Genomic DNA, 27,001 nt, shown 5'->3' with positions numbered 1-27,001 from the left:
TTCACCACCTCCTGTTACATGGAATTTCCACTGACTGGTCTTCTAAACGTAAGCACAAAGGAAAATCTCACAGAAATAAATCCACCTTGTATTTTCCTAAATATTCTCTTTTTAAAGTTAGTAAGCATACTCCTCTAGAAACAGAAAAAACTAGTGTCCTGTTAGAAACCAAAGCCAGAACACATTCAAGCTTGAAACAGGGTTTAGTCACTCAAAAGTGCAAGAGATTTTTGTTATACATTCACAGCAAAACAACACAGTTAACTTAAAGAGCTGCAAGGGTACTACCATGGTAAGATAGCTCTGAGTCTCAAATAGTAGCTTGTCACTTTTCCGAAGCAACGATAAAGAAAATCATGACAAAGCGTGAAAGCAGCAGCCACAAATCTATACTTCCATACTCCCCACATGTGAAACGAAGTCAGAAGTAATTTAGAATAAGAAACAATAGCTAGCACCATCTCTGTCACTCGGAGATGTTCATATTGAGAGAAAAACAAGCTCTACTTACTAAAAGGGAATGTGAAATAAGCACACGCAGCAATTAAGCTGCAAAGACCAAACGCTGCAGTTTCTTATGGCAGGAAACAGAAGAAGTTAATGCAAGTAGACACTATCGTTGAGTATACTTGACATATTTCTAACCAGTTCATGTGACACTTAATTCTTTGAGATTAAACTATCTGCAAGATCCTTTGCTTAAAGCACAGAAAGTTATGACAGGACACTAATTTCCTAAGAACTATTTATGAGATGATAACGTTTTCTTCTATGAGAAGAATGGTAAATCTTATAAGCATGCATTTTCTGAAGATATTTAATCTTCCGTTCTTTTATTAGGAAGAACAAAAGTTACTTGCACATATTCCCAGTACAAATGTTTCCCTTCATTTTACATGCCCCTCCCATAACCTCAGTACTAAGAGTTTAGAAGTCAGATGCTGTTAAACAAGGACAAGTGGCATCTCCCCTTCAAATCTTTTCCTTTATTGCATTACAGCAATGGGAGAACAGACAAAATAGCAGCTGGTACAGTTTTCTTCTTTCTATTACTGTGTGATTTGTTAAAAACATGGGGGAGAGCAAGTAAGGAAGTGGTTGCACAGAACCGTAACAGTACAGATTTGGTTTTACCAGCAATTGGCATCAGAGAAGATGCAAATGGCTACGCTACCAAAATGCTATGTGGATCCAGTACCAAAGTACATCTGGTGGTCCATAAGTCAGAGTTTATGGACATTTTATTACTTGATCATTTTCCCAGTTCAAGCTTCATATTCATGCTGGAAAGTCAAATATAATCAGACTGCTTTATCACAAAGCTTCAAGCCAGACTATTTAAAACAGTGAGCCTGGTCTCTGGGTCCAGACTGTATCACAGAAGGTTAAAACTATAAAACCAAAATTACAGTTGCATCTTCTGAAGTGTAGCAGGAAAAAAGCCACTTACCCTTATAAAATTGAAATGAAACTCAGTCACCACTTCACTCAGCAATGCAGAAATGCTGTATTGACTACTAACTGAAGAGGGAACACAGCTTCTACCACACCTGCTGAAAGGGTTCACCGTAAATTGTCCTAGGGCACTTCACTGCCATCAACCCACTCCTTCAAGGAAGTCTGACCCTACTGCATTTCTTGACCTAACCCCATTTCTTGCCTACTCAACCACACTTTTTCCTGCACCGTTATTTAAAGTCAGGCACGATCTAAGCCACAGATATTTCACCTTGACAAAGCCTGAATAATTTACCTGTAACAGAATCAGACATGTCTACTAGTAGATTTTGAAAGAAGTTAAAACAATAATCCTACAGTAAATAATTTACCTTTGGCTTCCAAATTTTTACAGGAAACCACAGCTTGGTTCGTCTTTCCACATCTGCTTGAATGTATATATGCTTATTAAACTTCTTACAAGCAACCTTGCTTCTTGTCATTCTTAAGCATCTTAGCATTTTCAATACAGCTTGATTAGCCCACATACTGACTATATTTTCTAATACAGAGGTAAGCAAACTACTGCCCGTGACTATCTTTACTGATTCCTTTTCATTCAATATTCAATTAACTCCTTTGTTTTTAAACCTAGCTGCAACTTTGGGATTACTTTGCAGACCAAGTCAGCACCCTGTATTTCACAAAAATTAAGAAGTGATGGAAGTTGCCTAAAGTTCCACCCAGACATTGTGCTCAAGCTGCTACCAATTCACTATCCATATTTGTTATGTACTTAAATGTAGTTCGCTGATGCAGGTATAGGACATGTTAAGTGGTTCTCAGCACAGAACTTCCATGCACGGATTCAAAGGGTTAAATAAAGTTCCACTGAAAACCTAAAGTAGTATTGATCATACGAAGGATTAACAGGATATATAAACGCGTGATATATAAATTAATCCACCTGGGATTCAAAGACCAACTCACTGATAGGACTTCTGGGTAGTACTAGATGAATGACTGAAAAAATCCTTCTGGATTTAGCTAGGGATTAGACAGCAGGTATCTCTCAGTATGCCTGATTGCGTCTGTATTTTTTCAGACACAATAGGAACCTACAAACCTGGTTTTTTTTTTTGTTTTTTGTTTTTTTTTTGTTTGTTTGTTTTTGTTTGTTTTTGTTTGTTTTTGTTTTTTTTTTTATCAATTCTATATATTTTTAAGAACACTGACCAAACTACTCAAATAGAAATGGTCCTTCCGCCGGGAGATTAAGTCTGAAATGTAGATGTATAGAAGCTAATGAGATTTACATGTAAAGTGTTTCATTTCCTAATGACTTCAGCAGTTTTTTAAATATGTATTACAGAATTTTCTACCACAGCCTACAGAGAATAAGAGATTGGTATATCCTCAGCAAAGAGAAGGAGATAATAAGGCACCAACTTCTGCTGTTGAAGAGAAGAAAAAGACAAGCAAGTCCCAAAATAAAAGAATAGGTAAGAAGAGATATTAGCTCACTGCTGTCATCATACTACTAAAGAGCTCCTAGGAAAAATTAATAAATAGAGAGAATGGAGGGGTTATTTTTGCAAATCCAGTAAGTACAAATCCATACATCCTATGTTTTGAGAATCAGAAATCAAGGAACAGAGAACTCCAGATTTCCTTTGCAGCAGATGTCCAATTACATATTCACTCATCACAAAACCACTACAAGACCAGGCTAAACCAACATATTCCTATGTGACTATAAAGAGTCTTAACATCATAGTATTTTATGAGATGTAAAAACCAGCGTTGAGTCTTGCATCAATTGGACTCCAATGTCAGAAATAAATATCACCACTGATGTCTGTGCCCCAAGAACACACTCAAAAATAAATAAATAAATAAATAAAGCTATTTATCACTGCACAGTATTAAGTGAAATTTTATTTGGAAAGAAACACAGGCTTTTGTTATTCAGCGCTAGTATGCAGGCTATAAAACTCAATCGCAACAGAAAAGAATTATCAGTAAGTAACAAAGCTTGGATGATATTACTGGATCTTTGGCAGTACAAAACAGTTTTAACAGTTTCAGCAATATGATACACTTCAAAGTAGAAAAAAAACATAAGCCATAAATAAATATCACTAGAAGGGTAACAAACTACTTCACAGAAAGAGTTCTTGTTAGAGTAGGAAGCGAACACAGTGTTATGTCTAAGTTAATTCATTAATGTATCTTAAGTTACTAGAAACACGGAATAATTCATCTCGTAGTACACTGTTAGGTATTTTGCTTATTTAGGAGAAAGCCTGCAAATTTTCGACAAACTGGGAAAGAATAAGATTAGAAGGAAACCTGGAAAAACAAGAGACCAAGAGAGGATGGGGTTTTCTTTTGGATTCTTTTTTGTTTCATTTTAAATAAACCCCAATCAAATACATATACAATTTGACAACCCTCCTAAAATAAAATCCACCCATGTTTTCTCCGCTGCTGCAACTACGCTGTTTCCAGACTTGTGTTATCTTCAACAAGAAGTATAAATCAATTAAAAAGATTGACATAACTTGTTAATTACTTACTCTGCTACATGACTTAAAAGGGAATATAGTAAAAAGAGGACAACTATCACGGCCTGGATTGCAGACACATAGGTCCCTACCCCCTTTAAGGTTAGCTGATGATGCCCTTTAACAGCCTGGAAAAATACACTGGCAATTCCCAACAGTAACCAGTAGATGCTGAACTAACACCCAATTAGGTGAATGGAGTAACTCTGAGCTCCCACAATAGAATTATTCCCTTAAGCAGGTATGCCTCAAAACTACTAAAAGGGTCTTCAAACAACAACAGCAGCCAGGTCATCTTAAAGTAAGTGGTGCTGAGCGCCTACTGTTTGCACATCTTTGCTTCTCTAGACAGTAGTAAAAGGCAAAACCAGAACAAGAAGCTATAAGACACTACATAAGAACAGCACAGCAAAAATAGCTTTGTAAGCATGGCACTCTTCACATTACCCTCACGTGGTTACAACACAAAGGGCAAATAAACGTTTGTTCCCCAATGCATGCTTACTTTCCTTTGCCATAATCACAAATAATATTTTTCACTTACTGCTACAATGCCAGAGCTCTGAGCCAAAACAGTTCTGCACTTCTATAGATGACATTAATACAGTGATGTTGACTAATGAGGTTGTGGTCTCCTCTACTTAAAATCAGTTACAGCTAAGACAGCAGTGGTCAGAAGTTCATGAAATATGCCTTAAAAGGCTTGAAAAACCCTTCATTTCAGAAAATCTGATTCAAGTGAAGATCTCCAAACAACGCTCTCCTTCCAGAGCTCTGTAGATGTAGACAAGGCCACGGCTTCTATTTTGTGGGCCTTTTTCATTTGGGGGGAAGTAAGAAAGAAGGAAAAAAATAAGAAAAAAAAAAGGCACAGGGAAAACACAAAGACACCAGACATTGTGTAACCAGAAGCGTGTACCAAACAAATCTAACAAGCAGCGGTAATGAACACCTACAGTTATTTTCACAGGATTTGTATTGATGAGGAATGAACATTCACACTATTAACAGTCTTTTTATAGTTACCTTAAACTAAATCAGATTTCTCACTCTATAGGAAACCTCCCTGATACTGACAACGCATTTGCTACAGTCCTCTTTAGGCTGCTACATGACATAGAGCCTATATTCTAATCATGGCCACTCCATAAGGCCAAATGGCTTTTGGATACCTCTCAAGGCTTCCCTTTTATGAGTCAGGACCAGCCTGAGCACAGAAACGAGGCAAACAGTAGCAAGACTTACTACGTAATAGACGAGAATTACTTTTAAAGGCAAAACAATTACACCCAACTACCTTACCTGAATTCAGTATGCCACAACACTGACTTGAAGAAACCAGTGCTCAGTAGATCACTTCTTCTCTTTCCCTCTTCCCTACAACTTATTTTCTGCTAAGCACATAATGCACACTCACTCTGTCCTACCACTCTAACATGGAAGAGCATCAGCACCCCTAGGTAAACCTCCTCCCTACTTACAGACAGCGGCACCCCCACAACAAGCTGGGGTAAGAAATCAAGATATTCCGATGCACAATATCTGCAATTCAACACAAATGAGCCCTCTTACCAACACAAACTAGAACACCTGGCTGAGGCCAGCAGCAGCTGAAGAGCCAGATGATCATTTGCCTCTGCTGCCCTACACCAACAACCCAACAAACCCAGGCAGCAACTTCCCCAGTCACTTTGGCACAACACAGCAGAGTCCATTGCCTGCTCTCTACTGCTGTTTCATATCCCCCTGTACTAAGCCAGGGGGCAGGGATCTCGGGATGTTCAGTAATAAAACTTGGTTTAATGCCTGAATGGTTCTTTTAAACACGGATGAATCATAATCCCTGAAGGTTATGGTTCTCCATACTTGCAAGACCACTCCTGATGGGATTAATTCTTGTAATAGCATAGCTGATCACCACCATTAAGCAAATCGAAAACACATAATCAAGTAGATAAATGTATGCAAATAAGCCATTGCCTAAAATCTGAAAGGAATCAGTGCCATGTCTAGAGGACAGTTTTGTTTTACTTAGCCTAAAATTTAATCAAAGCATTCAGGAACAAAACACATTCCTCTGTCCAGTTGGCATACTGATTTTCTAAGCCCAGTCACGTCGGTATCTAGGTTGTTTTGTCCTGCCAATCTTCTCCAGTCATGTTCCCTCTATGAGAACACCTAATCTGCCCCACCGAGTCTGATTACAGACTAGACATGGCTAACTACAGCCTGCTGCCATCCTGTTGTGCTTTCCATTCCTCAGCCGAAGTCTTTACAAGGTGGCTCTACATTTCCCATTTCTCATCACCTTGGTAGATAAAACAAGCCCTGGCAGACAGACAGATGGGTACTACTGATCTTGCAAATGCTTTACTTTTCAGTGAGTGATCGCTTGACTAATCAATGGCTGTGCAATTTCTAGTCCAGGTCTGCTTCTCTTACACCACATATTTCCACTGTATACATTTTGGTTAACTGGGAAGAGGCGGGGGGGGCACCTGAAAGTTAAGACTGAAATACAATTTAATCAGCCAATTCATAGCATATTTGCGGAGCAAACATTTGATATATTAGGAAGGTCGATTATATACTTAATCAATTTTTAAACAAAAGACCTCTGCTTACTCACAGGACTTCTTTTCAAATGGACAAATTTCTGATTTTACACGCTGGGCCTGAGAACAATCACTGAGTTCTTGGACAGCAAGTACAGGTTTGACAGCTTGGTGCATTTATTTTCTTAGAGTTGCAAAGACATTAGAAATGAGTCTGAACGCTCCTGCCTTCCCCAGAAAGAGTAATTTTCCATTTCCTGGATGAAAATGGCACTATAAATGGTATATTCGCTCACTTTGAAGAGATTCATTTCTGCACGGACTGCCCTGGCTGGAAGGAAAAGAAGAATGGAATAACTAACGAACAAACACTTTGGTCAGGAGACATGCAGAACCAGCAATTTATTTCCCTGCTCCTTCCATTCTACTGCTGCTACCAGCACAAATCACACTGAGCTGAATGGACAAAGGAGCAAAAAGCAACAACTGAGCAATTCGCTGATTTTTTTTTTTTTCCCATAGAAAAACTTAGATCTAAGTATTGTTGATAGAGAACATAAAAACCACTATGGAGAATCAGTCAGAAATTTTATTAAAAGCTTTCGTTTACAGAAAAATTGAAGTTAACTTTGAGAAAATTTCTTAATTAAATTCACATTCTCAGTAGAGCACCTCATGCTGAGGTGAGCTACCATTTCACTTACGTTTCACAAAATAATTAAAACTCAAATTGTGAGTTAAGTATTCTTTCAGTGCTGAAGCAAAGTCTGGGGAGTACACTGAATTGTGTATTATGTATTCTCAGCAGTAAGGAGATCAAAAATACACATACACAATGCAAGCAGCCTAGGAGCTTTCATGGAGTCATCACCATGCCAAGAAAGAAAGGGCTTCTGCATACCTACAGCTCAAAATAAAGGATGGAAACGACAGTATAAGGGCTACTCCTTTAAAGAAGCTATAACTTGGCAAGCAGTAAACCAAACCCTCTTCTCAGCAACAAAATGGTCCTAAATCCCCCTTTACACCAGGGAGAGGGGTGCTGGAAGCCAATCCGAGCACAACAGAAGCAATTTAACCAAAGTACCTTACAGCTTGACTAATCCAAGCAGCACGGAGACTGTGAGGCAACAGCACAAAACAAATATAAATTTGAACAATCCCAACTGAGCCCAGAGAAATTTAACAGCCCCATCCTCCACGTTCTCCAAATCCAGCACTGTACTTCAGATCTACTTAGTTAACAGAAAAAGAGCCCTGAGGACAAAACATCTCTCAGGTTTCTCAATAGCCCTGCTCTGGCTTCAGCAGTGCCAGACTGGCTCATCACACCAAGACAGTTGTGTCATCAGCTGCCATACAAAAGAGATGGGGGAAAACTCTTCTAGGACATTTCAGACATTCAAAGACACATCAGCAGTATTCATTGCTGCCTAATTAATCTAAACCAGAACATTCAAAATGCAAAAACACTGAAATGATAGCTTGCCAACTAATATATATTTACAGTAATCACGTTATTCTGCAACATAGCTGCCCATAGCTGAGGTTGTCTCCTCTAGGTCTCCCAGTGTTTGCCACAGTTACGGCAGTCAGTTTGCTGTTTTTCCCACATGACAGGCATCATTCAAGATGACTTCACCGAATGCTTTGTTCATCTGTTTTGTTTACATTTCTAAGTCTTCAGGTTAAGTGAAAGGCTAAGTACAGATCCAAGCATGTAGTCCATATCTATTTAAATAGATGTCAAAATTCTGAAATGTTATCATACTAAAATGCTTCCATCAAATCTATTACCCACAGGAAAGGAAATGGAGAGAGTCCTTGCTTGAGGTCAGATTTTACAGTCATTATCTGAACACAGCTCCAACTGACAGCTGCATTTTCTCCCATTTAATTCCATTTCCATGGATGCTGATAAAACAATTAATAGACTTGACTGGTAATTTGCATATTAAAACTAAACAACGAGAAAATCACAGTAAAAAGTGGTTAAAAAATACAACAGTAACTTTTGGCCCCTAGCCTATTGGCCCAGAAAGCTGTCATTTGCCTCTTTTTCTGTCATCAGGGGACCAAGTTCCACCGAACCAATTCTGCCCCCTTCCTTTGCTGGAAATTAAAGTGCAGGAAGGGAAGAGCACCAGTGGCTGCTGGCAGGAGCACACAGATTCCAGCCCAGTATTGTACTCTGTACTGCTTTGGTGATTACTGAATACTCTCACCACTCTTAGTCCATATGAGGGAACCCAATACTACCTGGGAAAGCTTTGCTTGCTCCTTTGTCTTACTTTTTGTCTCCCTAGTAAGAAGAGATGGAGAAAATTAACCATAAAAATGAGGAACTTTTTAGCGCATTTTCATGACACTGGATTAGTGTATCCATTAACTGGATCCACTAAGTGGATACAGGACAACCAACCTGCATTTAAGAATAAGAATTTTAAAATAGTCTGACATTGGATTTGTTGCACTGTAAGCCTATAAAGGAAGAAAAACCTGAAAGCACTCCACTTCTTTTATCCATTAGCCTTTTATTTCTTGCCTGTCTACAGCACACACTTCCAAGTCTTCTGTTGGCCTATTGATGACCCAATTCTCATCTGTTAAAAAAACAAAGCATTCGTTCCATCTAACAAATGATATACCAATAAACATGCCTACTGTCCAAGTGCCTTCTCATCAATCATCCCGTTCCAGCAGGATATGGGATCACTCTTAGTTTCATAGATTAAGGTTACATGATTAATTTTATTTATTCCTGTGGTGGATCGAAAAATTACTATCACTCCCCATTCTCTTCCAATGGAAACAGGCAACTGGATTTATTTTTTTTTTAACTGGCATTTAGATTATGGCTTGCCCATGGTTTTTAATAGTCACGAGGCAACTTATTTGTGGACTATCCAAATAAACTGCATGCTATTTATAAACTTATTTTTATAATGTTTGGTTTTACATTTATTTGAATGTCACATCTACACATGCATATGAAGGTAATGTGAAAAAAAAGACTACTTTTGAGATGCAGTTGAGGAGTTATTTTTGCTTGGTCATGCACATCTGGACTTCATGTTTTTAGAAGGAAATTAAAAAAAAAAAAAAAGAAAAAAGATAGCAGCTATCTGCCATGCCCTGAAGTAAACTGAACCTCGGTGTTATAAGGAAAACCAAAGGGACTAGGAGAAATACAGAAATGTCATCTTTTCAATTGTTCCCCCAGCATTCCTGTCATTTCTCATTTTTCTGGTCTCAAAGTTTCTCAAACTGCCGAAAGATTTCTGCTATCAATTTTTTTATTTTTTAATCATCACCGCCTTCAAAACAGGAGACAAAGACATATGATGAGACTGTTTAGATAAACTTTGTTACTTTTCATCCGATTTCCTCAAACAGCACGCACAACTACACTTCAAATTTTAGGCTACCTTTTCTCATGACTGAATTTATAGGATTTGTCAGAAAAACAAGCTCAAAAACTGAGGAAGGTAAAAAGAAGACAACAGAATCACAGAATCCTTCCTCAACAGGAAGGGACTATCTCAGTTTGTCCTCGGCAGGAAGGGAATTCTTCCTCAGAGTAAGGGGACTGTCACTTAACCTTCAGCTTTCTAAGCTGTCAGTGCCCACTCTTGTCATCCTTAGTAACAACTCTCATTCCTGATCCTTCATACTTAACTGTTAATTCAATTATCTCTGGCTCTCGTTAAAGCACTATCTAATCTTCCTTTCTATGAGGCCAGATTTCCATCATTCCTGACAAAAGATTTCTCTAGAGCGGTGCCTCTATCCACCCTATTCCCAAAACTTTCCCAGGTAAACATGGCATTTTCTTCCATATGAAGACAGAAACTCTCTAAAAGGTTGTATCTAAAGCAAGGTTTTACTTATTCCACCAAATGTTTTCCAGACAGAAACCCTATATTTCTGTGTTGAAAGGAAAATAATTGACCTTCCTGTATTTAGTGTGAAGAACAACATTACAATAATGTGAAGAGCAACATTACAACAAAAAACACCACTTTTAAAGAAACAAAGAAAGAAGTGCAGGTGAGCAAAGCTGAACATATGATTTCATGATATAGTAATACATAGTTCTAACCACATCATTAAGTATTTCTTAGTGATGCTGTGTTTTGTCTGAGCTAAATAGCAAACTGGACGGGTAAGAAGCTCAGAGCACAAATAGGAGAGCCCCTGCACCTCAGTAAGGGTACACGAAACCTTGCCAGAAATCTTTTTTAAACACAGATATTTAAACAATAACAGCAAGACTTGGTCTGAAAACCACCAATCTGTTCTGTTCTTAATAAGGATAAAAATTTTAAACTGAAGACCTTAGTCAGGGTCAATTTCTTGGTCTGATCTGAACCTTCTGTTCTAGTTTGGTCACCAACTATGACCAGCAAACTGCTCGGCAGGGTGACACTCTTAGGAACATATATTGAACAAGATGACTGTCACCTCATGTCCTACTTCTACAAGTGAGGTACAAAGCTGTAAAATATCAAGTGCCAGGGACAGACCAGTGCAGAATTAAGAACCGTGCCAGTCCAGAGCTCGCTGTAGCACTGACACAGATGACAACTTTCAATTTTCTCAGGATTAAGGTAATTTAAAAATCAACAAATACGGGTCTCAATCTGAATTCAGTGTGATTTAGTGTTTATTTAGTTCCAATGTAATCTAACTTCTGGCAGACAGTTAAAAAGGAAGACATCATGCTCTACCCATTAAGCAGGGAGCAATCAATAAGCACCAAAATTATGGCATTATGAGATTTCTTACCTACCTCATTTGCAAAAATGATCATACGTTATTTCTTATTACACTGAATTAAATATTAACAGCCCTTAATATTACTCTTAACATTAAGAATATTCACATTTTAAGTGCTAAATTCCCAACTGAAAGTAATATTGTAAAATTACTTGCAAAAATAAAAAATGGATTGAATAGCTTCCTCGTAATAACATGAGATGGAAGCTGAACCTAGCTGCTGTTATCAAACATCACTGCCCCACTGAGCTCAAAGATAAACACCTGCACACAGTCCAATTCAAAGCATTTAAAATATCATGTCAGAGGCACAAGGCAGTAGTGCAACCAGACAAAACAGGAAAACTCATTACATACTGTTAATTTATTGTAAGCAGCAGGTGTTTCTCATGGGAACATTGATTTCTTCCTTTTGGTTTCACAGGTAGCTGTGGCATGCCTGCGTTTTCTCCCTTGCTGCCCATGTGCCCTTTAAATACATTCATTATACATGAGCGCTCCATATGAGCCTGGACAGCTCAGCTCTAACTTCTTCCCAACTATAGTAAAAGTCAGTGACTAATGCATCTAAATATAGCAGTAACAGCAATTTTTAAAGTAATGCTACTATTTGCAAATATCACATCATACGTTCAGTAACAAATTAGGAAGCCAAGCACAAGTAGAAATATTTCAGAATGAAGGCTTAAAGTATTACATTGATTCATTCTGAATTTAGGTTAATGGTGATTTTCAAGTTTTAGATTTAGCAGCCCTAGTTCCAGCCCAGCCTCACAAACTTGCACCAACACTCATCTTTACTCAAGCAGCTGAGGGTTTCCCTGGACAATCCAGGCATTGCCCTCTGCACAGGCTTCTCACGGGCTAATGAATACGTTCGAGTGGCAGCGCAATAACTGACAGGGCAAGGCTCGCAGCCAAGGCAGCATCCACACCATCATGAATTGGGTAACCCAGTGCGAACCGTTTGATTGCACGAGATGATGTACTGCTCCAGCTCACTCAGACATTACCCAGAGGCCACTCCTCCAAAAAAATAGGTTTTTAACAACCTGTGAATTTCTTTGAATGTTTTCAGCGTTAAACAGCCCTGGACCTGGACTCATACCTACTGAGACTACGCTCTGCATACAGAGCTTCAAAATCCCCCCTGCCTCTCCTCCCTGATCTCCTTTCCTGCATTTAAAACCCCAGGAGCAGTATATAAACAAACACATGCTCCATTGGCCGCTGTAACAAGATAAATAAATTAATACAGAAGAGTTTTGAGCCCCGCCCCCCCCCCTTCATTTTTAGATACCTAAGCATATTTTCTAACAATCCCTATTTCATTACATCTATCATTATCCATAAATGAGATAAGGCTTTTTTCTTCAAGAAAAATTTATTCTATTAGACTTACTGGTAGAACTGAGAAAAACAAAGTTTAATTAGCCATATATCATCAAGAGCAACTGAGAGAAAAGGTAGTTTTTCACCTATGGACTACCTAGTAAGTACTAGTAGACACATCATAAGTTATTTATCTTCCAGTAAACGAGACTGCTCTCTCTAGAGTCAAAAAGAGAACACAGCCCTGGCTATAGATCTCCGCTTTCTCCTTATTAAGAAAAGGACAAGTAAATTAAATATTTTATGATGAAAAAAGGAACAAAGCATCAGCTAGTTAAGATAAAAAATAACTTTTGAGTAACATACCATTTATACATTTTTAAAGTAATGCCAAAGAACGTCCAGAACATTCCCTTTCTAAACTCTGTTGCACTTGTAGGCAAAGTGTTAATCTCTGTAGAAAGACTAATGGTTTTCCAACATATTTCATTGAGAAAAGGGTTGACTAAATTAGATTTTTTTTTTTTTTTAATTTATTTATTTATTTTTTAATTAAGTTGGTCCCTTGCCTGGAGCAGCCAGAGTTGTTTACCCACAATGGCCGTGAAATTCCCTGTGTTTGATGGTTTAATTATCTCCTCCTTGCCTGGTAATTCTTTTAAGGCATTTATTTTTTTGTGTGTGGCATAGCAAATAAAGCATTATCTGTCTGTCTGTCTCTGTCAGGTACTTGCACTTCCTATCCCCCTCTCATATAATCATATTTAGGTCAATGGATTACAGAACCTTCATTTCAAGCATATAGTTTAAATTTATTTATACTGTATTTACCTGGTCCACTGCAGTCCATGACATACACTTGTATACAGACACTTCCTACCTGTAGATAGTACAAGATCTGAATTTTGTTTTACTGGTTTGATTCTATCAACTGTCAGATGCAGGCAATCCTACCACGAAGAGCAGGGCAAGTTGCACTCAACTCCCACCTCAGCTCCAGGTCCTGGCTTACACTGTCTGGTCCTGTAAGCAGCTTGGGCATGATGACAACTAGGTCTGAAAGCTATGAATATTCTTCACTGGGATAGAATGGAGACAGCATTACTTGAACAGAAACAGAAAAAGCTGAAAGATAACCATGTGTGAAAAAAACAGCAAAAAACAGTATCACTGACTGCATTAAGAGAACAAGTTAACTCAAAGTCTGTGACATACCACAGCTTTCTTCACTAATGAACACAGGCATACTGAATAGTTCTTATTAAATTCCAAAAATAACCATGTGCACCTTTCATTAAAAAGAATAAATAAAATCTGAGCTGAACAATACACAGGAATAGATTTCAAATTAGCCCAAGGTCCACTTGACCGACAGTAGTTCTAAATACAACTTACACTGCATCTTCCTTCAGACTTGAAACAAACGAGTTATTATGAACAAATTAGAACCAACTCGAATCTTTTCATCTCCCAGATAGCCACCAGGACTGCCACTGCAGAGCACTTTCAAAGGCAAGTCCTGATCTGAAAGCTTCCTGTTAGATGTCCAGGAAGGAGGCATTAGAGACCTTACGAAGCCAGGACACTGCCCTGGGCAGGCAAAAGAAGCCAACAGATAAGAAAGCCTGATTTCAATGTTTCACATTGCATGAACAATGCAAAACACAAAGAATAGGGAACATTATTGTCACTAATGTAAACAGTAAAAGAAAACCAAAAAATGTTTTCTTGCCAGATCCTCACAAATCCAAACCAAAGACTCCTAAGACACTCCATGACCCAAACACACCCTGTCACATTCCCTCCTCACCCAGGGAATTGGTCTCACAAGCAAACATTAGGAGGCAGCCAGCTCGTCCTCCCCTGGGACGCACTGAAGTTCTCTCAACACACATAGGGACTAACCAACCTTTTTACAGCTCCCCAGAGGTTCCCTGCTCTGCAGACACAAGCTCTCCTCCAGTTCCTCACTATCACTCCCACAGAGGGGCATCTTACCTCGCCTGTCGAGGTGTCAGTATGTTTGACCTACACGCGAATCTGAGCCTCAGCCCAAAGAGGGTTTTCAAGATGGGATCCCATGCTTGCTCCCAAGGGACCAGCACTTCCATCTCCCTCTGACTATCCTATCCCTTCTGTGCATTCCCAGAATCAACACCGAACGGGTGTCATTACTAATATTTATATATATTTTTTTTAACTAACCTAAGACACTGAAAACTGTTTTGGAAAACAAATCCGAAGGCCAAGATCTCAGGGTGCTTCCACAAGCTTCAGTGAACTTGCAGCACTGCAAACGGGGTCAGAACAGGCTCCCATCACTTCGGGGAGGTGAGAGATGTGGGGACATTGCTGACTGTACAACAAAGGCTCTTTTGAATTATTTCCCACAGCAGAATCAACAAATCATCTGGATGTAAAGCTGAAACGCTGCTCCAAATACAGAAATGAAAAACTAGGGTCATAACTGACTGGCTGGTATTGTCTTTTAAAATTGCCCAAAAATACATCTTCTGCTATATTATCAGTATTCTTGCACTTCGTAATTGGATTTTAATAAAATATTTCTGCCTTAACCTTCAAACTATAGTGGGAGACATTGCTCTTTCAGAGCACAAAAACAGACCCTCAAAGCTGATGTTTTTCTGAACTGAAAAGGTATCTGACAGGAACACAAATTCCCAAAGGCGTGGGCTAGATCTTCACCACTATTTTAAATAAAATAGTACTTGAAATAAAATAGTCCAAAGTCACATATGTTTTTGTTGTTGTTGTTTTTTCTTTTCCCCTGAACTGGAGTAGTTCATGAGGACAGAGCTATGCTTTTTATTATTATTATCAACAAAAAGATGTAGCCACAAACCTCAAGTAAAATCCCACTTTACCTGCACTTTGTTTTTTTGATGAAGTAGATCAGATAGAGGAGAAAAAAAGTAGATCACTGCTTCAGGCAAAACACTCAAGTATGTCATTCCACTGCAATGTACCAAAATTGACTGGTAAGGTTATTTCAGCAAACTGGAAGTGAATAACCATAATTTTATCTTTGAAAAAAGAGCACAATTGTTTTGTGTTCGCTTGTTGATATAAATCTTAATAAATATTCATAGATAACTCTAGGACAATCTGCTCAAGAAGTTGAGCACATGCTGAATTAGGTATTTTAAATAATTATTATAAATGTATCCTCTCCTAGTAACACGGAAACAGTTGTAACATGTTCCTTAACAACCCTCAGATCTGTTTAAATGAAATAGCTGACAAATGCTACCACCTGCAAGAGCTGTGCAAGGCTTGGCTGTACTAGAAGCACAGGTGCACGACTTGAGGTGGGTTGGCTTCCCTTCTTCCCCTCTCCTCAGGAGAGAAGGGACTTGTTCCCAGGAGCTCCTGAGCCTCTGCTTGCTTACATTAATCTGGGACTTGGCCCCTCGTTTGCAGGATTAGTATTTCCTCCACTTTGCACTAATGACCACAGGTAACAGAGAAGGAAGGTATATCTACAGCTACACACAGACAAAAAGTGGGAAAAAATAAAAAAATAAAAAATCTACCTCCCTTGTAACATCACTTTAGCAAAAAGGATAAACATGAAGAGGTACTTTGGCAGCCTGATGCATTTTTGATCACACAGCACTAATGGGCAGGACACACGTGGTAGCATCTACAGCACTTCGGCAGCCATGAAGCTCGTTCTCAGGAGCAACATTTTTGAGAATAAATAGGTGGACCTCAAACTATAGCCCAGTGCTAGCCCAGAAAAAATATACCTGCAATCCTGGTGACAGACTTTCAGGATAAAATATATTTTTAAAAATTACATTACACACACCAGAAAAAAAGCAACCAGGACTGAGACCGTCACACCTGCACAGATCAAGCCTCCTCAGTCTTTATAGCAAAAGGGACAAAGGGATTTCAGTCTCCCATGATCACGGTTGGAGGTGAGAGCATTGGACACGGCATCAGACAGGTTATTTCTGGAATACTTTTTATACAGGTTTAAAATAAATTTCAAAGACTGCCATTTAATCTTGCTTCGGTGTCTGTATTCCTTTCACCCTGTGAGTCAGTTGATAACTTCACAGAATGCTTTTGTCAGGTTCCCATGCTTCTTTAGGCCAGTCTTCAGCTGCAAATTGTCAGAAAACTCCTACTCACATCAATATGAGCACCCACAACTTTTTTTTATTATTATTTTGAATACCCTGATGTTTAGCATGCTTTTTCATTTGTGCAAGTTTGCCACAGCTTGCCATTCCCTTAAGAATGTTGATGAAAACCAACCAATTAAAAAAAACATCTGTTTGCTGAGCCAAACTGATCACAACTGAGGTTTGGTACCTATGCTTACACTTGGAGTTCACACGACAAGTAAGACTCCAAGCTGCCAAGGAGACCTTACACAAAGTTTCCTTCACCACAAGGAATGAATGATACAAGTTAAAGTCGAATTTTAAAAAGACTACCTAAAGGTTTGGGGGCACTAGTCCCTGTGTCACTCAGACCCATATACACATATGCAGTATGTCTCCAAGCACGGGGTTAGTGGAACATCTGCTTTTTCCGCTGGTGAATCTTGCACATCATCTACAAAATACTGACAATACGGGTACTGGCGGTACCTATGTTTTCTTCCATGAAAAGCATTATAGTAGCAGCAGAAAAGCAAGAAAAGGGAAGCGTTGCTATTTTATAGTGTTTTTGTATCTTCTACTTAAAAGGAGGCACTATTTCTCTAAATCCCAACTTCCAACAGTACTTCCTCAAACGTATTCAGCATCTCATGAATTATATTTACCGTCTGCCTAATTTGCCACCACATCAGTTACTGATTAATTTTAGTGCAAAGTGCTACATATGTTTACATGTATATTTTGACAGCCGGAGTATACTGAATAATCCCAGCACATGGACAGCTTCTCTTTTTCCAGTACGCAGTTCCAAAGACACTATTGTGACTAGGCTTCTCTTTTTTGCCAGAGAAAGAAAATCCAATTTATTAAAATGTAAAGCTTTCATGGTGTTACATCAGACTGCTTTCTAATTTTACTTGCAAATATGTAACAAAGCAGTCGAGCAGTTGCATAGAACCTTTACAGGTTGGGTCCTCTGATCCCCCTTGCTTCTTATGCTTCAGTGGGGAAATGTTATCGCTAGGCTATCACATCTTGACAGTACAAAAACTGACTTAAAAGTTTCTTGTTAACGTTCTTTTCTCCACCTTGATCCGAATTTATCAGACACTGCTAAAAGAAACTTGGGAAGCACTCTACGGTACACCAACAAAGGATGCATTTTGCTCCCAAGCATCAGTCCTAACCCCAATTCTCACTGAAAATCCCCTTTAATGCTTGATTAACATTAAGATACATTTGGGCTTTTTGAGTTAAATACATCATACCCTTTAAAGATGATTGACATCACAGTGACTGGTTTTGTGTATGTAATCTCACACATGTGCAGATACTTTCTGTACAGCATAGACAATAAACTGTAATAGTACCTGCAATTAGCCATCAGTAATTTACCCTGGAGGTTATGGAGAATTCAATTGATTTTATGAAAAAATAATAAATAAAAAATCATATCCTTACTAGACCTATGTAAATGATAAATAGCCCTAACAGAGGTACCAAATATCAAAATGAAGTCTCTTCTATTGAACAGTCTCATCAGTTGATGCTTTTGTCCTAGTTTTAAAATACTCAACACTTTCAAATTATACACCTGGTATGCCTAAGCAATAAATAACGCACAAGCAAGTTACCAAAGATTAAACTCATTTACAATATGTCAGTGAGCTTACAGTAGCTGCATAAATATATTTTCTTAGCTGAACAAAGTCAACTCAAGACAAATTTAGATAGTGAAAAATAAGTGACTTTATATTTTACAAGAGTACACGCAGCAAAACCATGCAGAGCTCCAAAACGAGCCACGCGAGGGGTAGCTTCTGCTGGGTTTGTTACGAATCCAAATGACTGGAGGCTTCTTCGTATTTTGCACTGCCACCTAGCGTAGACTGTCCTCGTATTTTCCAAGCTTCCAGCAGACCATCAGCACCTGAGGTACTGAAAACCAAAAAACTTCCATAAAAATAGCAGACACCGTTTTTGTTTTTATTACTTGGAAACTATCAATTGCTGGAAGGATAAGACTACAATAACCAGCTTAAACAAAATTTTTCTAGGACCAAAACCTAAAAAGATATCTAACACCAGCAGCAGGAAAGCCAAAAACAAAAACAAAAAAAAGCCTAGAAATGCAACAAAGTAAAATTATGTACTTGTATTTTCAACTCAGTGGCTAAATAATCATTAGATATGATTCATCTGGAAAAACATTTCATGTAGATTCCCCAAATGAAAACTAAATTAACACAGGTTTAGCATCTGTGCTTTTATAGAAACTACAGATGAAATTAAGCAGTATTTCTCAATAGCAGGTCTAGATTTAGAGTGGTTATTTCAATGTATTTTTTTAAACCAGGTGTTGCTTCATCATTTATACCCTGTGCCTTTACTCCAAGGTTTAATCACTGGGTCGCTGCCTGATGAGGTCGATCACACTGCTCTTGTGGAACGAGCTGCTGTGCAGGACTGCAGGGAAGTTGGCTTGATAATCAGCTTCCCCCACCGAGCCAACAGTGCCGTTTCCAGCTAACACAGTGAGGCTACATCATGCGGCCATCCTACAGAAGCCACACGGATGGTACCATGACAGACAGCAACTTCCTGATTATTAATGAGAAAATGTATAATAATTCTCATCAATCAGAAAGGTTTGCTCTTTGGTTTTGGTTTTTTAACTACTTGAAGAGGAAACCTTATGCTCAACATCTAATAGAGCAGCTCCTATTCTGTTTAACAAATTCTGTTTTCATCCAAGGTGTAAACTCGACCAACTCATTAAAAAGACTTACTCCAACTACGTCGCTACAGCAGAGAAAATCATTTCATCCTATAAAACTCAGTTCCTACTTGCCTTTAACTGTATACATGTACACGACACAAACAAAACCCAGGCAAAGTTGCGCTGTTACTGCTGCGATAGAAACGCTGCACAATACCAGCGGGTTGATGCGCTCTGCTTAATGCTCCATTTGCACAGCAGTAAATACACAAGATACCAAGTCACATTTAGCTCGTAGACATTTATACCTATTTTCATGTTTCTGAGTCATTTTCTTAACAGAAATAAGCACCTTAAGTACCGTGCATCCTACTAGCATTGCTGTAATGTGCCAAGATCACAGATTATGAATAACTAAACAATACAAAAACCTGATGGTACGTGAAAAACTGTCAAAATACAATAAAAGCTTATTTCCCACAAGAGTTTCTCTCTTAATTTTCCATTATACATCTACCCCTTATAATTACAAGAAAAGCTGGTCTTCTTAAGGCCTCTTATTAAGAGATTTCACTCTATTTGCCAAACTCATGTTCTTGCAGCAAGCAAGAAATTCATATTGGCAGGTGTACAGCTAATAGAATTAAGCAAATCAATAAAAATTAAAGTGTTTTTGTTTTGTATATATGAAAAGTTCAGGAGAAAAACGCTGTTAAGTAGTTCTGCTCCCCAGTCAGACACAGCAATTGGACTTTACTACCATACTTAGAACAAGTTTTCTCTGAGGTCGCAGCATAGGGTAAAATTTCATAGAAACAAGATATACAGTGAGCAGAAAAAAATCCAAGAAAACACAGTTTTCATTTCTAATGCCATGGCACATAGTAACGGAGTACTAATTCAGCCTGTCAGAGAAATGAACTTGATAAATAGCATCCTGTTTACCATGCTTGACACATACTATGTTGAGTAAGCACCTTTAGCTTGTGTTGTCTTTTGAATTCTCATTAAATAGAGCCTTCTTCAAAACTAAAAACAATCCAAATGAACCTGCAGGGCAAACTCACGGACCAACAGGAGGAAGAGGCTTAGTTTGTTAGGCTGAGGCAAAAAGCCTATTAGGATCCCTATCTATGGAAATCAATATTATCCTCCCCTGCAGCTACAGGCTTGAAACTGCTGTAAATGAAAGAAACGTCCCCTGCCCCATCTCTTCCAGATTCAGGAGGAGGGCAAGTTCTGTAGAACTTGAATGTTGAACACTGTGGAAGCAGAAATTGCTCTACATTTTTAAGCTGTACCTCTGCAGACATTGACATCTAGCATTTGAAAACTCACTGCTGAAAGGTGTAAGAATGATAAAGTGTGAAGTTATCACTATAAACTTGAAAAATCTACAGAGTAAGGGAACACAATTTGTTCTATTCAATCCCTCCTGAAACAAATTAATAAACATACCATGTGCAGCGCAATATGCCCACTTCACTTGTCAGTATGTTATCTTGCTATACCTTGCCAAAAAGGTACACAAGACTTGGAAGAAATGCAATGCATCCTGTCTCCTAACAGCATTTTTTATTGCACAATGCATTGTATGAATCTTGTTTGCTGTTTGAGATTCCACCTGTCTTCAGTTAATTTATGATGATAGAAGAAATGGGGAAAAAAACTCCTCCCTGAATTGATCTGCAATGGAACTGGACAAATTATCTGAATGTACCTTTATATATTATGGGGAAAAAATAAAGAACCCTCCATCATTCATTTATACTTTTTCCTCTTCTTAACATTCAGCTTGCAAGCATTTAACATAGGCTTCCAAACAGCAAGAAACCAAAATTCAAACCTCAGCTCCTTTTACATATTGCCACCTTGGATTTTGTATCAAGACAAATAAGTCTTTCTAATTAGTCCTCTATCACCACAAAGACATTTATGAGCTAAAGTCCATGTACAAACCTTGCGCAATCCAGCCAGCCTTTTCACGGTCGCATTAGGTTCTCTGTAACAGATCAACTACCAACTCCAGAAGAGCCTGATAAGCTAACTGACCAGATCCTTATCTGGCAAAGTTGAGGAAGAATTAGGCATCCCTTAAGAGAAAAACTCCTTCAGGGCTGGAACAGCAAAGTCAACTGTGTCTGCTCCTGAAGGACAAGACATAGAATCTGGGACGAAACTGGAGAGAGACTGACAGGTCTGTAAGTGAAATCAAGAAGCTGGGGAGGGCTCGTAAGCCTAGACAAACAGTAAGCAAAACCATGGGCTTGCTGAGGGGCAGCCATGGGGCAGCCAGCTCTCCCTGATGAAGCTCCAGCCCTGCTCCCTCCCTCACCCCATTTTTGTGTCTTGAATTTCCAAGTTCTTTTTAAAAGCCAAGGAAGAGGACCTCATCGAATGTGATTTATATCAATCCAGGTGATTTTACGAAAAGGTATCCTTTCTCAAAAGTGTGATGAATAACAAGTGTCATTCATCACCAGTAACAACAAAATATTAACATAACACAAAAGAATAATCAATAGGTAGTTATTCGAACCCAAGTAGCCATTCCCCAAAATTTTCATCAATCACAGAACACGTGGCATACTGCAAAGTTTGTGAAAATATAAATTACTTAGGAGGAAAAATATAGCTAACTGCCCAGTAGTTAAGGAACACTAATTGAAGTTATCATAAATTGTGAAGACATTTCAGTGCTGGGAGTAATTGCCCACCTTCCTCTTTGCAAGTTATCTTTTACACAAATCCAAAAGGTGTTGTTTTCATATTTCTCTGCACAAGTCCTACGCTAAAACTATCTATCTGTAACAAGCTAAATAATTCGTCAGACATCAATCCCACTACTTTTCGTCAAACCCCTTACAGAATATAGGCCTAGGCCTATTCGAACAGTTATTCTGCCTGCAACAGTTGCCTGCCTGCCTGTTACCTCCTCAGCCTCCTCTGTCCAGAAAGTGATGGCCATAAAAGAGGATCTGCAGGAGGCATCTGGATATACCCACTCAGACCAATATCCCTTACCTCTAGGAAGGCAGAATTTCTCTGGTCTGAAACCTAAGGCAGCTTCATGGATATGGCTCTGCAGAGAGGCCAGGGCAAAAGAGATCAGCAGCACTCATAAGGTTGGAAGAACCCATGGAGAACTGAAACTCTAAGACTTAGGAAGACCAAAATAACCAGCAAAAGAAAAGCTTGATTTTTAAAATAAGGCTCAGTCTTCAGCACTGTAGAAACTCTGTCAGAAAGCAGAGGAAAATATGAAGGGGGAAAAACAATGAAGAAAAAAAAATACAAAACAAGCAAGAATAGGGACTCTAAAGTAGTAACACTGCCCCATGCCCCTACTAATGCCATCAGGGCTGTAAAAATCTCACAGGACTAATTTCTGCTCATATTAACCTTGTGACTAGTATTTTAATATTCGTGTAATTATCAGAACGTGTGAAGCAAACAGCATTCAGTGCTGCTTGGATAGTTCCAGTAATGAGGACTCAAATGCACAAACCCCACTGAATATACAGGTGCACTGGACAAAAACCTAAGATACCCACAATGCTTTAAATCTAGTTCAGAATTAATAACAAAAAAATAAAACATCACAAAATAAAAATCAAATGAATGAAACACTTCCCTTTCAAAGGCTACCACGCTTGTGAAATGCTTATCTGAATATAAGGCTTTATTAATAGCCAATTCTTTACATAAACTCCTGCCTTGATGCAGGCTGAGAAATACAGACGCTTTCCCTTATCGTTTTTGCTATGTAGACATCTCTTAAATATAGATAGAGGGTGCCTGTAAACCAGTGAAGACTGAAAATTAGTCTCATTTTTGAGAATCAAAGCTGGATTCCAAAGGCGTACATACGGCCTCATTCTGGTATATATATTTTAACGCATCACTAATGGACAAGTAAACAATTCCTCTGGTGAAGAGGAATGGAAGCATTAGCTGAATTAATTTCATATCAGATGAAAACACAGCTCCACAGAGACTTGGTGCTATTATTATTTATCCCTTTTTCTTTTTTTTTTTCCGAATTAGGCACAGGGTTAGCTTTAGGCACCTGGCAAACAGATAAGCACAAGCCCTGCCGTTCACGCTTCCAAAATCCTTGTATTATTTTGGGGGAAAGAGCGAGCGCCCTGCTCGATCGCAGCTCAGGAATTACACGCCGCTCCTTCCCACCCCTCGGTCCCCTTCTTTTCAGGCCGACAGCATTTCAACTTCCAACTCTGCCCAACTTATTCCCCCGCAATACCTTCCGTGCGGTTTCCATCACACCTCAGTAGATGCTGTTCTTCGCAAGATGGGGATGGGTACCCGGTAGCTCAACCACTCCACCAAAATTAACCCCTTAGAGCCTCCTACCCCTCGCCCAGCACCCCCAGCAGGACGGCCAACCCCCCGAATGCCACCCTCGGAGCCCAAAACGCCTCTCCCAGGCCGGGCAGAGCCGCTCGCAGCAGGGGGAGGCGGCGCGGCGCTCCCGGCGAAGTTGCCCCCAGCCCCGGCTCCGCACCCAGCCCCGCTGCCCCCCGCTCAGCCCGGGAACACCCCTCGCCCTCCGCCGGCTCCCTGCACGCCCGGCGGGCTGTAACCTTCAGAAACTTGCAAAGGGAGAGACTTCGGCGGGCACGGAGCCCGGCTCCGGAGCTCTCCCCGCACGCCAGCAGCCAGCGGGGAGAGGAGGAAGCAGCGCCCGCGCCCCGCCCGGCCCCGCTCGGCCCGGCCTGCCCCCGGCGGCGTTACCTGGCTGGCGGCAGGGGGGGGGCCGCCCGGCGGGGCACTTTCCGCCGCTGCCTGCGTGCGTGTGGCGACCGGCAGCCCGCTATGGATAGCCCGCAGCCTCCAGCGCGGCGGCAGCGGGAGGAGACCGAGGGCTGGGCGCCTGGGCACCCGCAGCCCGGCTCGCCCGCCCCGCCGCCACAGCCACAGCCACAGCGAGGGCGAGTGGCGGCTGCCGCCCGCCGCGGGCACCGGCGCTCCTGCCCCGCGGCGCCGCCTCCGGGCGAGTCTCCTCCTCCTCCTCCTCCTCCTCCTCCCAATGTCACCGCTGCACGCCGCCGGCTTCCCGGCCGGCTGACCCGCCTCTGCCGCTGCCCGTGTGGCTCGGTAGCCTTGTAGCGGCACGGCACGGCACGGCACGGCCGCGCAGAGGTGACCCTCTGCTGCCGGAGGAGGCGAGCCCGGCGCGGGGCTGTGGGAGGGAGAAGCCGCCGCTTGCCGTTCACCTCCCGCCGCACAGAGGGAGCCCGGCCTCCGCTGAGGGGCGGTGGGGGAAGCCCGCCGGGCCCGGGGGGACGGTGGGGAGAGGCAGGGGTCCCTCGGGGACAGGGCTGGCACCCGGCTGAGTGCCACCCTCCTCCTCCTCTTCCTCCTCCCCGGGGCTGGGCAGCCCTCGCACGGGCACTGAGGAGCCGAGGGGCAGTGTCAGGCACTGCCCCTGCCACAGCTGGGAACGGGGGCACCCCTCAGGGCCAGCGGGGTGCCCCTCAAGTGCCCCCCAGCCCCTCAAGTTTGGGATGGAGGGACAGGGTTTGCCCCTTTCCGACTGCCAGGGGGTCCCACGAAGTGCCCACGGCCTCCGTGCCCTCCAAGCAGCCCACCTTGGCCCTTGGCAATGTGAGGCAAGGGAGTCTTAGTAAACAACAATTTTCATATAATCAATGTGTTTTGCTTGTTTCTTTTGTAGCTAGATGATAAATTCCAGTATTTCAAACTTCAGGTAATCCTGCTGGAACTCTCTCTGCACTATAACTGGGCACAGTTTGGGATTAGAGCTGTAAAAGCAACTCCTATACAGTCATATACAAAATTGGCCAAGGTAACACAAAATAGATTGTTATCTTAGACTACTTAATAGCATTTTTTACAGGGTTAATTTTTAGGGTTTTTTATGTTACAAGATCTGTACTCACCTCCTATACTCATCTACAGATGGCTACTAGGACAAAGCCTGGTGATGACCTGTGCAAAGCAAGATGGATTTAGTTTCAAAAGTTTGAAGTCAAAACAAAGTTACACAGAGACACAAAATTGGGAGCAAAGAGGAGCTAACCAAATATTTGCATTTTAAGCTACATAAAAATAGAAAGGAGAACCCTGAGAAGGCACATAAGAGAGATCTTGCCTTGTCCAAACATTTAAACATTAAAAAGTAATATATAAAGATCTTGTATATTGATGGAACTACACGTTTAGGTAAAGCTATTCCTACAGAAGTGTTTGCAGAATTATAGTCATATTGAGCAAGCTATCATAATGAAATGAAACTGTCTTTTAAATTCAGAGATGAGTCTCTGGAGTATCTCTCATGAACAGAATTTTGCTTTTCACAACAGGAATTACTTCATAATATTCCTTCTTGTTCAATTTTTAATGTTCTGTACTGTAGTAAGTAGCAGAAAAGATCCTGCTGGTGTATGAATTGAGACTGGCAGACTCAGAGTGCCACTGATTAAAACCTATGTTTTAAGAAGGGAACTTGGAAAAGTTAGCTAGATTTAGTTCAACTATAGATAAGTTTCCTTCTCTGTGCTCCCTTAAGGGCTGAGTACTGTTCAGGTTTAGTCTGCAGTTCTGTTTCACATGAAAGCAATCCCATGCTCTTACAGCACACTGTACATACAATGAGCGCTTATCAAAAGGTCTCGAAGTACACTTCTTTCTTAAGTGAGGCTTTGTCATGCAGCAGGCCATACTGCAGAGCACAGGAAGGAAAGCCTGATTTCTAGATTAGATTTCTATGTTACGATGCAAGATGTCACTAGAAGATGCCTGTTCAGAAATCTAACATATGCTTTTCACTGTGGGGAAAAACAAACAAACAAAAAGATTAGATTTTTATTGCCCCTTTGAAGCGTTTTAAAACGGATATATAGTCGAAAGCCCTCTTTCATCACACAGTCGAAGTTTTAAGAGCTCAGAACTACACTTTAGCATAAAAAATGTGATCTGATGTTCGGAAGTATTGACCTCAAAATTATTTCAGATGTGTTTCAGTGCTCACTATCTCCAAAAAATAAAATCACATTTCAAGTGCCTAGATATGGATTTAGGGTGTCTGACTGCATCCATTTGGGCTTGAAAATCTTAGCCTGCCTGTACCTGTGCTTCATAAGAAATGCATCAGAAAGCTTCAGACAAGCTATAAAAGCATTCTCAAAAAAGCAATGCAGACTTGCACCAGTAGAGCACAAGACACAACCCTAACAAAGCTACTTGGCTGTATAATTGAACTCATTTGGGTATAAATAACACCTGAAGCCCAGCCTTTAACAGTCAACTGTAGTAGTAGGAGAAATAAATAAAATTAAACATCTGCAGGAACAGTTTTCCTGTTACTTGTTTACTGCTATCTTCCCAACAACATTTTCCAAATCAAAATGTTTCTCTTTAAAATCTCTCCCTTTCTGCTAGCCAGTTACTACCCCAACTCTCACACATGACCTCCTGTGTTACACCGTACAA

The 27,001-nt window shown here is 40.3% G+C and overlaps 1 protein-coding gene across 3 annotated transcripts in view; it reads right to left on the bottom strand.

The window, feature by feature from the left end:
- INPP4B (inositol polyphosphate-4-phosphatase type II B) overlaps positions 1–24,506 on the bottom strand; it is a 296,612-nt gene extending 272,106 nt beyond the window's left edge. For all 3 annotated transcript variants that reach the window (XM_084285787.1, XM_084285788.1, XM_084285790.1), the window contains exon 1: positions 24,281–24,506. The gene's annotated coding sequence lies outside the window, so the exon portion shown is untranslated. The remainder of the gene's footprint in view (positions 1–24,280) is intronic.
- Positions 24,507–27,001: the final 2,495 nt, after the last annotated feature.

The sequence above is a fragment of the Netta rufina genome (genome assembly GCF_964035555.1).
Source record: "Netta rufina genome assembly, chromosome: 4".
Classification (NCBI taxonomy): Eukaryota; Metazoa; Chordata; class Aves; order Anseriformes; family Anatidae; genus Netta; species Netta rufina.
Note: the sequence above shows the minus strand (reverse complement) of the source record. Positions and strands in the feature narration are given on the sequence as shown.